Genomic DNA, 12,613 nt, shown 5'->3' with positions numbered 1-12,613 from the left:
AGGCCAAGAAATTGCACCCAAACTGAGAATCCAAGAACCATAGGAAGAACCCAGTTTTCGCAGCCCCCAAGAAGGTAGATAACATGGCAGGAACTCCCAAATACCTCTCAGTCCTATCTCTTAATGTTAACGGACTGAACTCTCCAATTAAGCGACATAGGCTGTCTAGTTGGATTAAAAAACAAGACCCTTGTATCTGCTGCCTGCAGGAGTCACATCTTGCCCGTAAAAACAAACACATTTTCAATGTTAAAGGCTGGAACAAAATCTACCAAGCAAACGGACCGCATAAACAGGCGGGAGTTGCAATCCTAATAGCACATAAAATAGACTTCAAATTAAAATTCGTGAAAAGAAATAAAGAAGGTTGCTACATACTAATTAAAGGATCTCTCCTTCAGGAGGATATTACAATTCTAAATATCTATTCGCCAAACAATGGAGCACCCAAATTCATCAAAGAAACACTACTTTCCCTCAAATCCCATATAGATCCAAAGACATTAATTGTTGGGGATTTTAACACACCACTCTCCCCACTAGATAGATCAACTCAGCAAAAACTCAACAGAGAAACCGCAGATCTAAACAGCTGCATAGATCAACTAGACTTAATAGACATTTACCGAACATTTCGCCCAGAAGCATCGGAATACACGTTTTTCTCAGCACCACATGGAACATTTTCTAAAATAGACCACATTTTAGGCCACAAAGCAAACTTGTCTAAATTCAGAAACATTGAAGTTATACCTTGCATTCTCTCTGACCACAAGGGAATAAAATTAGAACTCAACACCAAAAGCCACCAAAGAAAGTCGGGTATCACATGGAGGCTGAACAACACACTGCTGAATCATGAGTGGGTCATGGAAGAGATTAGAAAGGAAATTCAAATGTTCATGCTATTCAACAAAAATGAACACACAAAATACCAGCTCCTCTGGGACACAGCAAAGGCAGTACTCAGAGGCAAGTTTATAGCTCTGAGCTCCTACATCAACAAATTGGAGAGATCTGAAACCAACAATTTAATGACACATCTAAACCTCCTTGAAAAAGAGCAGCAAGATAAACCCCAATCCAGTAGACGGAAAGAAATAATCAAAATTAAATCAGAATTAAATGAATTAGAATCCAAAAAAACTATAGAAAGAATCAACAAAACAAAGAGTTGGTTCTTCGAAAAACTTAACAAAATTGACAGACCCTTAGCAAATCTTATCAGAAAAAGAAAAGAACACACCCAAATTAATAAACTCAGAGATGAGAATGGAAACATCACCACGGAAACAACCAAGATTCAGAACATTATAAGGGAATACTTCTCAAAACTTTATGCTAATAAGTTTGAGAACTTGACAGAAATGGACCTCTTCCTAGCAAATATTGACATGCCAAAACTAAACCAAGATGAGTTAAACTATCTTAACAGGCCCATATCAAGCATTGAAATAGAAACAGCAATAAGAGACCTCCCAGCTAAGAAAAGTCCAGGACCAGATGGTTTTACAGCGGAATTTTACAAGGCCTTCAAAGCAGAGCTCACACCAATTCTCCTCCAACTCTTCAATGAAATTGAAAGAGAAAGCTCACTACCGAACACATTCTATGAAGCCATCATAACCCTCATCCCAAAACCAGGCAGGGACTCATCAAAGAAAGAGAACTATAGAACCATTTCTTTGATGAACATTGATGCAAAACTTCTCAACAAAATTTTGGCCAACCGACTTCAACAATTCATCCAAAAAATCATACACCACGATCAAACAGGATTCATTTCAGGGATGCAAAGCTGGTTCAATATACACAAATCAATTAATATTATTCATCACATCAACAGGAGCAAGAATAAGAACCACACGGTTATCTCAATAGATGCAGAAAAAGCATTCGACAAGATCCAACACCCCTTCATGATGAAGGTTTTGGAAAAATTAGGAATCCATGGAACATTCCTCAATACAATAAAGGCTGTATATGACAAACCTACAGCCAGCATTATACTCAATGGTGAAAAACTAAAGCCATTTCCTCTTAACTCAGGAACAAGACAAGGATGCCCACTCTCTCCACTTCTCTTCAATCTAGTATTAGAATGCCTAGCTACAGCAATAAGACAAGATGCAGACATAAAGGGGATCCAAATAGGGAAAGAAGAAATAAAACTCTCCCTCTTTGCAGATGACATGATCTTGTATTTAAAGAATCCCATAGACTCCACTCCCAAATTACTCAAGCTGATTCGAAACTTTGGCAAAGTAGCAGGTTATAAAATTAACCCCCAAAAATCAATGGCTTTTCTGTATGCCAACAATGAGAAAAGTGTGGCTGAAATTAGGAAAGCAACTCCATTTGTAATAGCCCCACAAAAAATAAAATACCTAGGAATTAACTTAACTAAAGAAGTGAAGGACCTCTATGATGAAAACTTTAAAATCTTGAAAAAGGAAATCAACACAGAACTTAAAAAATGGCAAAACCTCCCATGCTCCTGGATTGGAAAGATTAACATTGTGAAAATGGCAATACTTCCCAAGGCTATCTACAAATTTAAGGCAATACCTATCAAAATTCCACCCTCATTCTTCAAGGAAATAGAAGAGGCAATCCAAAAATTCATATGGAACAATAAAAGACCCCGAATAGCAAAAACGCTCCTCAACGGAAAGAACACTGCTGGAGGAATATCAATACCAAATTTCAAACTCTACTATAAAGCCATAGTAATCAAAACAGCTTGGTATTAGCATAAGAACTGACCTCAGGACCAATGGAATAGAATTGAAAACCCAGAAATGAACCTACAGACCTATAGCCATCTAATCTTCGATAAGGGAGCTAAAACAATAGAATGGAAGACAGACAGCCTCTTCAGTAAATGGTGCTGGCAAAATTGGTTAACTACATGTAGAAAACTAAAGCTAGATCCTTATATATCACCCTGCACCAGAATCAACTCCAAATGGATCAAAGACCTTGAACTCAAAGCAGACACTCTGAAAACATTACAGGATGGAATAGGAGAAACCCTGGGTCTCCTTGGCTCAGGCCGAAATTTCCTGAATAGAGACCCAGAAACACAACAAATCAAAGAAACTTGGACAAATGGGATTGTATAAGGTTGCAGAGCTTCTGCAGGGCAAATGACATAGCTAGCAAGATCAATAGAAAGCCCACGGACTGGGAGAAGATCTTTACTAGCCATACAACGGACAAGGGTCTCATATCTAAAATATACTTGGAACTCAAAAAATTAAACCACCCAACAACAAATCCTCAAAGAAACAACTGCCCAATAAGTAAGTGGGCGAAAGACTTAAAGAGAAGCTTCTCTGAAGAAGAAAGAAGGATGGCCAATAGACACATGAAGAAATGTTCAACATCCTTAGCCATAAAAGAAATGCAAATCAAAACAACATTGAGATATCACCTCACTCCAGTTAGAACAGCAAAAATCAAGAACTCTAACAACAACAGATGCTGGAGGGGATGTGGACAGAAAGGAACCTTACTTCATTGTTGGTGGGAATGTAAACTTGTTCAACCATTTTGGAAAGCAGTATGGAGGTTCCTCAAAAGACTCCACATAGAGCTCCCCAATGACCCAACAATCCCACTTTTGGGCATTTACCCAAATGATCACAAACAAGGCCACACTAAAGCTACCAGCACAACTATGTTTATTGCAGCATTATTTACCATAGCTAAGATATGGAACCAACCCAGATGCCCCTCAGTAGATGAATGGATCAAGAAGATGTGGTATATATACACAATAGAATTCTATGCCTCCATCAGAAAGAATGACATTGCCCCATTTGTTAGGAAATGGAAAGGCTTGGAAAAAATTATATTAAGTGAAGTAAGCCAGGCCCAAAGAAACATAGGTCCCATGGTTTCCCTTATTTGCAATATCTAGTATAGGTATGAGTCAAGCGGAAAAAGTCAGAGAATGTGATGTTAGGAAAACGAACCGTCAAATATGTATTTTAATGTTTTTGTTTCTTTCATGCATGTGTTTCTAACGCATTTATAATATTATTTCTTTGTTGCTTTGTATGTCCCTCCCCCACAGTGTAACCCCTGCTTTCACTATATTTGATGTCAGTATAACATGTGGAGGAGATGGGGACAAACAAGTCGTTTAAGGATTCAGGTGAACCTGTTGCAACAATGAGAAGTACAAAATGTCATGTCAAAACCAGCTTTACAATGTCGGTTGGGGGGGAGGGGGGTATGATTGGGTGGGGGGGAAGGGGGTGCTGGGAAGGGAGGTGAAGGGTAAACAAAGGAGGAGGCTGCAATGCTTGGTAAGAAATGTATGCATTATCCTGCCCATGTAATTGTAACCCCTCTGTACAGAATGTTCTCAAATAAAATAAAATTAAAAAAAAAAAAAAAGAACAAAAAAAAAAGAAACAAACTCATTCATGGTGTTAGCAGATGTGAAATGAGAAGGGTGATGTGGGGTAGTGATGATGGATGAAGGTATCAGGGCACTGTATCATGCTACTTCTTGACTAGGTAGGGATTATAAGCATACATTCTTTTTGTGACAACCTTCAAACTGAATAATTATGATGTGGACTATTGCTATACATACTTAGAAGAAAAAGTTTATTAGCTTCTCTCTCCTCCCTCTCCCCCCAAAATTAAAAAGGGGGCAAAGAGTCAGGCTTATCCTGGGCCACCCGGGAGGGTAGAATTAGGACCAAAGGCCAAAAGTTATTGAGTGGCCCCACTGCCTCATTAGGGTGATATTTTACTGTATGTATATTATATTGCATGTCAATTATCACTACATTATCATCAAAACCTACCCCACTTTCTTAGAAAGGGATCATTTCTTCCTCTCCCTCCAAGTTCCTTAGCACCTTAGAGGATGCTTATCTGTACTGGTGCTAATGTTTTCAAGATAGTAAATATATCAGGATTCACTGGCCATGCTTCTGTTGAAGCATGATGGTAGCTCAATACCTTAATGAACATGGCTATGTAGCAGTTAATTTACAAAAACAGGTAGGAGACAGGACTTCTGGAGTGCATCTTACTTTATCAACCCTTGATATGGGTAAGTAAACTAAACCAAACCAGATCTCACAAAAGTCACAGTTGTTAGAAAGGGCAGACACATTTATAGGCGAACATTATAGCAGCATTCAAGGATTTTATGAATGAAATTTGTTTCCGCAGCACCATTTCCCTTCCAGGTGCTAAACCTCATTTCATTTACAGGTTTCAAGTCAAATACATAACTCACTTTGGGCCAGTAGACTTCCATATGTTGTTTGCTCTATTCCCTGATATTTCTCAGTTTTAAGAATACACCAAATGTCATTGCCATATGGCTATGGTTCTCCTTGGCATGCAGGTAGTCTCTGGGTAGTCCTAAAGGATCCTAAGTTTGAGTTACGAACATATGAAGTGGCTATTAAAAGATTATATGGCTTTCCTTCCCAAGGCTTAGTAGATAATACATGTGTAAAGGATTCAGGTGACACGTTGGTCCCATCACCTATAAAGGACTTTTCGTGTACATTTTTAATTCATTTACCTGCCTCCTCCAACATCTGGGCATTCATTTCCACATGGGGGAAAAGAAAGCTGAAAATACAGGTGAGTCTCTCTTCAGAACAGCAGCTAAGCGTCAGAATGCATACGTTCAACCTCTTTGTCCCTTCTTGAGCAGCCAGGCCACACTGCAAACCATTTAGACACTGTTTGGTAAATGTCATGGCTCATATCAAACATTTCAATATTTAACCTGAAATGCTCTAATCGCTAAAACCTTGAGAATCCCTTCAGCAGCCCCTCATTCTATAGGAGCCATATCAGCTCCCTCTCATCTCTCTCCTAAAGTCAAGTGATTCCCAAGCAACAGGAGCAAGCTAAAGTGTAGAAAACCTGGATCATAACCTTGCATGGATCCAGGTTCATCCTCACTTTCAGCAGCAGCCTGACTGTGTTCCAGTTTTGCAGTGAGTCCAAACAATTTGGAAAATTAAAAATGGGACACCTCAGTCCTCCGTGGCCTTTTCTTGCAGAAATGACACCGAAGTGTGTTTCTCAGCTGTTGCCATTGGTGCAAAGGATCTTAATGGAGTCATTAGCTGTCACTTTAGAACAGGTTGTCCCTGCGGCCTCTCTCCTTGTCTTGTTAGGCTTCACAACTCTGACTTGCCATGCAGCCTTTGTCCCTGGCCCAAATTTGAGGTTTCCCAAGGCTTGGGCTGCTCAAAGTGAGGAATCATTGGGCTGAGGGGAACCTAGCGCCACAGGATGGCCCCAAGAGAGGTGAAAAGTCTGGGATCCCATCGTCTTCTCTGTGTGCCTATGATAATCTCACACCTCTCTGTCTACTCATAGATCCTAGACACTTGTAAATAGCCTCATTGGTGCTCATCTTACCACCTTTGGACTTACTGAGTTGGCTTCTAGAACACAGACTCAAGTTGACACATCTGAAGAGGTAATGAATAGACCAAGAAGACCAGCAGAGGGTAAGAAGAGTCTCAACAGTAAGCCTGTCTCCCTGCCATTGTAAGTCAGGCAGAGCCTATTCAGCTTCACAGTCAAAAGACTACAATATCCTTACTCTTGCATGTTACCTTCACCGCCCATGCTAGGGATGGGCAGTAGACATTCATGACCCACCTCCTGGGATGGTGTCATGTGACAGGCACTTAACACTTCAGGAGAGGAAAGGCAGTGTTCAGAGATCAGAGTTCTGAGTGCGGGGGCTCCCTTGGAAGGAGTATAGCTCTGCCAGCAATGTCTACTGTGTCTACTGAGGCCACACTACAAATATTTGAGGCAAGATGCTAGGATCGGAGATGAGAGAGACAGTAGATTGCTGGAGACCTGGAGAGAGAACTGACTAGCAGGCCAGGGCATGATGCATGAAATGATCCAGGGACCAGCAGTAAAACAAGGCTTGGAAAGGCACAATGCTGGGCCAGGTGGTGTTTTAGTGGCAATATAGGATTTGCCATTGACTAGAGGGGAGATGAAAAGTCACTGAGGAGTTCTGAACAAAGGCGTGACTTCAACCATGTAGAGCAGGCTGGGTGCCTTCAGGGAGCAGTGCCAGGGCAGGACCGGTAAATCTGAAGTCTGGTGTGCTGAGAGTAAAATAACTTACATTCATGTATAGTGATTTCCTGACAAAGCTTCAAATGTAGCTCAGGTTTTGTCTGTAACCCCAAAACTGTTGTGTGTCCTTCCCTAAGCCCCATGCTGATGTCAAAAGAAGGGGTTAGATAAGAAGACTCATTTGGGGGCTGGGAAGGTGGCTCAGTGGTAGAGTGCTTGCCTTGCATGCCTGAGGCCCTGAGTTCGATTCCTCAGCACCACATAAGCAAAAAGAAAAAAGCCGGAAGTGGTGCTGTGGCTCAAGTGGTAAAGCCGGAAGTGGTGCTGTGGCTCAAGTGGTAGAGCGCTAGCCTTGAGCTGAAGAGCTGAGGGACAGTGGCCAGGCCCAGAGTTTAGGCCCCACCACTGGACCAAAAAAAAAAAAAGAAGACTCATTTGTGAAGTCATTCCTGTGGACATTCTTAGTGTTGGCACACAGTGGAGGCCACAGGATCATTGCCAAACCTGGAGGGAGGAGTCTACCATTCCAGAGAGTCAAGAAGGAGAACTAGTTATTGCAAAGAAGGGACCTATGTTTCTTTGCCCCTGGCTTACTTCACTTAATATAATTTTTTCCAAGTCTTTCCATTTCCTAACAAATGGGACGATGTCATTCTTTTTGATGGAGGCATGAATTCCATTGTGTATATATACCACATTTTCTTGATCCATTCATCTACTGAGGGACATCTGGGTTGCTTCCATATCTTAGCTATGGTAAATAATACTGCAATAAACATAGTTGTGCTGGTAGTCTGGGACAAGCAGAAAAGGTCAAAAGTTATGTACATATGACCAGATAAGATGATGTTAAGTGAAATGAACCCCAAGATAGGGACACAAGTGGTTTTTTCTTTCTCAATATTGTTTCTAATGTATTTATAATGTACCATGTGATTTTTTTTGTTGCTTTTTATGTTCCTCCCCCACGGTATAACCCCTGTTTTCACTGTATTTGGTAACGGTCTAATTTGGGGAGGGGAAGGGAAAAGCAAAATGTTTAAATAGGGATACAGGTTGACCCATTGTAACAATGAGCTGTACAAGACACTATGTTGAAAAATGAACTTTACAATTTAGGCACGGGGGAGTGGGGGCTGTAGTTGTGGAGGTGGGAGGGCAGGGATGGTAAGGGGAAACAAAGAACAAAGGAGGAGGCAACACAGCTTGATCAGAAATGTACTCATTACCTTGCTCATGTAACTGTAACCCCCTCTGTACAGTATTTTTACAATAAAAAACTTACTATTAAATAAAGGAGAACTACACCTCCTCAGTGTCCCTAATAACATTTTAGGTAAGTAGCTGGGCAGGATGCTCAGGAGAATGATTGGGAACCTCTGGCTCCCCTCAGACTCATGCTGATTTGGGCCACTGCCAAAGTTCCTGAATCTCTCCAGGGGAAATCATTCAGATTCCTACTCCAGAGGAGGATGACAAGACAAGGTGGCCCAGATGGCTGGCTGTAGTCTCGATATAGGGGCTGGCCACTTTATACCCCAGGCAAACCTCTCCAAGCATTGGCCATCAAGAAGTCAAGGGGCAACAGAATCAGTCTGAAAATTCTCAGCTTTCCATACATATTCACCACAGGGAGATGTTTTATTTTCATGAGCACTCTAGGTAATCTAAGGGAAGAAATAGTACTTCTCTTCAACTGGAAAGAAAGGCAAGGATAGAGAGCAAAAACATGCATGGAAATAGTTGCTTTGTTCTTCATTCCCACACACCTTTGCTCAACAATTCCAATATCAGCTCCATTTTATAGTAAGAAGAGTCTCAAAGACTAACAAAATGTTTCCCAAAACAAAAGTGATTTGAATCCTTGTCTGACTCTAGAGTTCAAATTGCATTTGATTTTCGCTGATTTATGTCTATCTTTTGGGTGAGAAGAGCATTGTCTAGGACCATGATGGGTTGATTCATAAAGAAGAGAGTTCCGGGCATTTAAGAAATGATCATTTTTAGCATGTGACCTTAAGCTGGTCACATGGAAGATCTTACAAATACATCAGCAGAATGTAAGTTTGAGTGGGTCAGAACTTATCATGATAGTGCTTAAAAAGGGATTCTTGGCCCTAGTGGGTTGGGAATGGGCAAAGGGGGCATGAGGTGAGAGTTAGAACACAACAGGAGCTGCATCTATCACATCCAGTGCTGCCTCCTCCTGGCAAGGAGAATCCAAGTAGACATGGCAAGCCTCAAGGCTGACTGCAGTCCAGTTGTACAATGGTGATTCTGTGCTCAGCCCAGGCATGCCTGAGAAGAGCTTGTGGCCTTTGAGGAGTCTTGGCCATTGCAGCATGAAGTCACAAGGGTGAGCAAATGCAATTCCCTAGCACAGTGATGTCAATATCTTCATGAATTAAACTTACTGAATAATAGGGGCTCAGGAAACATTTTCTGGGTTCCAGAGTCACATAGAAATAGAATGAGGGGTAAACTATCAAAATGCAAATGGAGCTCACCTTGAGAGATCATATGTCATACTCTAAGCTCAGCTCTTCACTTAGATTATACAGTCATCATACTCACAGTGTGAGCCCTGGGTTCCTAATCAGAAGATGAACTGCTCTGGTGAAGTGTCTTTCTAAAGCCGCATAGACAATCCTCAGGCCCATATCTGCACAAGACACCTCTTCATCAAGCCTAGCTTGCCTATAGACTCAGAAGGCCCAGGTACAGAGCTAGAGAGAGCTCCTTAGATCTTTTGGCAGGGCTAGGGCATGCTTCTTGTCCTTAGTCTTTGGATTTGTGCATTCTTAGTTTTTTTAGGAGTGGCAATACTGAGAAGTTATAAAATATGTGTTTTAAAGCCACTTTTCAAAAGGTAACATTCATTCTCCTCTTAAATAAAACAAAGACTGGGTTTTAAGTGACTTTTAATGGGACTATTCAAAACCCAACAATGAAAATAAAAGTCTAGCTTTGATCCACCTGCCTCATGATTCTTTAAATGCCACCAATGTCACTATGATGGCACTGTCCTGCGTTTATACAGACTCATGTGTCCTTTCAGGCATCAGAATAGAATAAAACCCAAATGGCAAACATGGTCCTCAGAGGTAAAGCCAGCTGGCAAAAGCCAGGGATACTGATGCACAAGTGACATTAGATTACCTGGGATGTGAGGTAGATAGAGACCATTGGGACAATGGCCATGTGCATCTCAGTCATGTTATAGGCATTGTCCAGTCTTGCCAGGAAAACAGACATGGAGCCAAGCAGAGACATGGGAAACAGTCATGTTCCTTAGAGCTTGAGTAGGGAAACTTTAAGAAGAGATGCAGGTAGATCAGTACAGTAGGTAGGGAAGCTTGCAGCCTTACACTTATTCTGTGCTTCTGGGTCTCGATTAAGAAAATTTTGGCCTGTGCCAAGGATCCCTAGAGTTTCTCTTATTCCTTCCTGTGATGTTTCCAGGGTGTCTGCTTTGATATCGAGGTCTTTGATCCATTTGGAGTTGATTCTGGTGCAGGGTGATATATGGGGATCTAGCTTTTGTTTTCTACAGGTTATTAACCTATGTTGCCAGCACTGAAGAGGCTGTCTTTCTTCCATTCTATTTTTTTAGCTCCCTTATCAAAGATCAGGCTATAGGTCTTTGGGTTCATTTCTAGGTCTTCAGTTCTATCCCATTAGTCTTCAGGTCAGATGTGTCAGTACCAAGCTGTTTTGATTACTGTGGCTTTGTAGTAGAGTGTGAAATTTGGTGCTGATATTCCTCCAGTACCGTTCTTTTGCTATTTGGGATCTTTTATTGTTTCATATGAATATTAAGTGAAGTAAGCCAGACCCGAAGAAACATAGGTCCCATGGTTTTCCTTATTTGCAATAACTAGTATATATCTAGGACAAACAGAAAAGGTCAAAAGCTATGTACATATGACCATATAAGATAATGTTAAGTGAAATGAACCCCAAGATATAGACACAACTTTTTTTCCTTTCTTGCTATTGTTTTTAATGTTTCTAAAATGTACTATGCATTTTTTTGTTTTTCTTGTATGTTTTTCCCCCATGGTATTACCCCCATTTTCACTGTATTTGATGTCAGTGCCCTGCATCTTATATATACTTTTTTCTAATTTGGGGAGGGGAAATAACAAATGCTGAAACAAGGATACAGGTTGACCCATTGTAGCAATGAGATGTACAAGACACTATGATGAAAATGAACTTTACAACTTGGCAGGGGTGGGGGAGAGAAGGGGGAGAGTTGGGGAGGTGCGGAGGGAAGGGATGGTAGGGGGAAAACAAAGGAAGGGGTAACAATGTTCCATAGGAAATATACTCATTACCTTACTCATGTAACTGTAACCCCTCTGTACACTATTTTTACAATAAAAAAAAACATAAAAAAAGAAAGAGGCAGGCTACTGTGGCAGTCAAGATAGGCTGTTTTGCAGAGAGAAACTAGACCTGTCTGAAAGCTCCCAGGTCTGGTTTCCCCATTCTCTAGTGAGGCACTGAAGGATGGCCTTGGCGTGGGCGGTCTCTGTCACTGTGGTCAGCTGAGCCTGAAGCCATACTGAGGACTGTTTCCTTAGCAAGGCCCTGACTAGACCCAAGAGATAGAAAATGACAGCACAGGGCACCATAGGCCCCCTGGAGGGTCTTTTCCAGCAGAGTCTCCAGAAGCCATTGTATAGAGAGGCTAAGCAAGATACCCTGGGAAGTCACTACTCTGGGCCTCAGACAGACAGAGGGAAGGGAAAGGAGAAGGAGGAAGGAAAGGAGGGAAAGAAGGATGGAGAGAGGGAGGAGAGAATTCTTGTTCAGACTTCCAGAGAAGCCACACCAGGTAAATGACAATGGGAATTAGCTTCTGAACACCTTGATGAAGGGGAAAAAAAAGAGAGAGTTAGATCTCTGAATGAAAAATAGATTATTCACTGTCAGAATGAACAATAGAACAAGACATAAATAGCAGCCAGGCACAGGACATGCCAATTTTGCTCAAAAAATGCTGTACGGGGTACTCCTGCAGTTCTCTACAGAGTTGCAGCCCACAGCCAAGCTTTGCCAGCAGATGTAGAGAGGGATGGGCTGGACACAGGAAAGGAAAGCAATAAAAGCCCAGAGGAACTAGGAAAAACATGGGCCTCAAAATTAGAGACTGAGGGAAAAAAATCTAGCTCTGTTATTTACAAGTGTTTCATATTCAGAGATGAGGGATGGCGAGGGAGGAGTGGATAAACAGATGGAGAAAAAGGAGGAAAGGAAACCAATCAAGGTAGACAAATTAAGGCTCCCATTGCTTCCTTTGGAACCTCAGAGCATTGCAAAAATGACATGCAGCCTGCTAGTCTAATACTTGGTACAGATATCCATCAAAAGGAACTTCAGGACTGCAAGGAATCAGGTCCTCTGCATTTCACTGGCTCTCCTGGGTAGTGCCAAAGGTAAGTACTGTTTGGTTATTTACTAATTCCTCTGTCCTGGCACTTCAACTGGCTCTCTGTGCCTAGCCTGG

General features: G+C 41.5%; 1 protein-coding gene across 1 annotated transcript in view; it reads right to left on the bottom strand.

Annotated features, from left to right (window-relative positions):
• Sh3rf3 (SH3 domain containing ring finger 3) overlaps positions 1 to 12,613 on the bottom strand; it is a 376,261-nt gene that overhangs the window by 151,602 nt on the left and 212,046 nt on the right. The gene's annotated exons all lie outside the window — the stretch shown is intronic.

The sequence above is a fragment of the Dipodomys spectabilis genome, unplaced genomic scaffold (genome assembly GCF_019054845.1).
Source record: "Dipodomys spectabilis isolate Male_0828 unplaced genomic scaffold, ASM1905484v1 ptg000187l, whole genome shotgun sequence".
In the NCBI taxonomy this organism is placed as follows: Eukaryota; Metazoa; Chordata; class Mammalia; order Rodentia; family Heteromyidae; genus Dipodomys; species Dipodomys spectabilis.
This window is presented reverse-complemented; position numbering and strand designations above follow the sequence as displayed.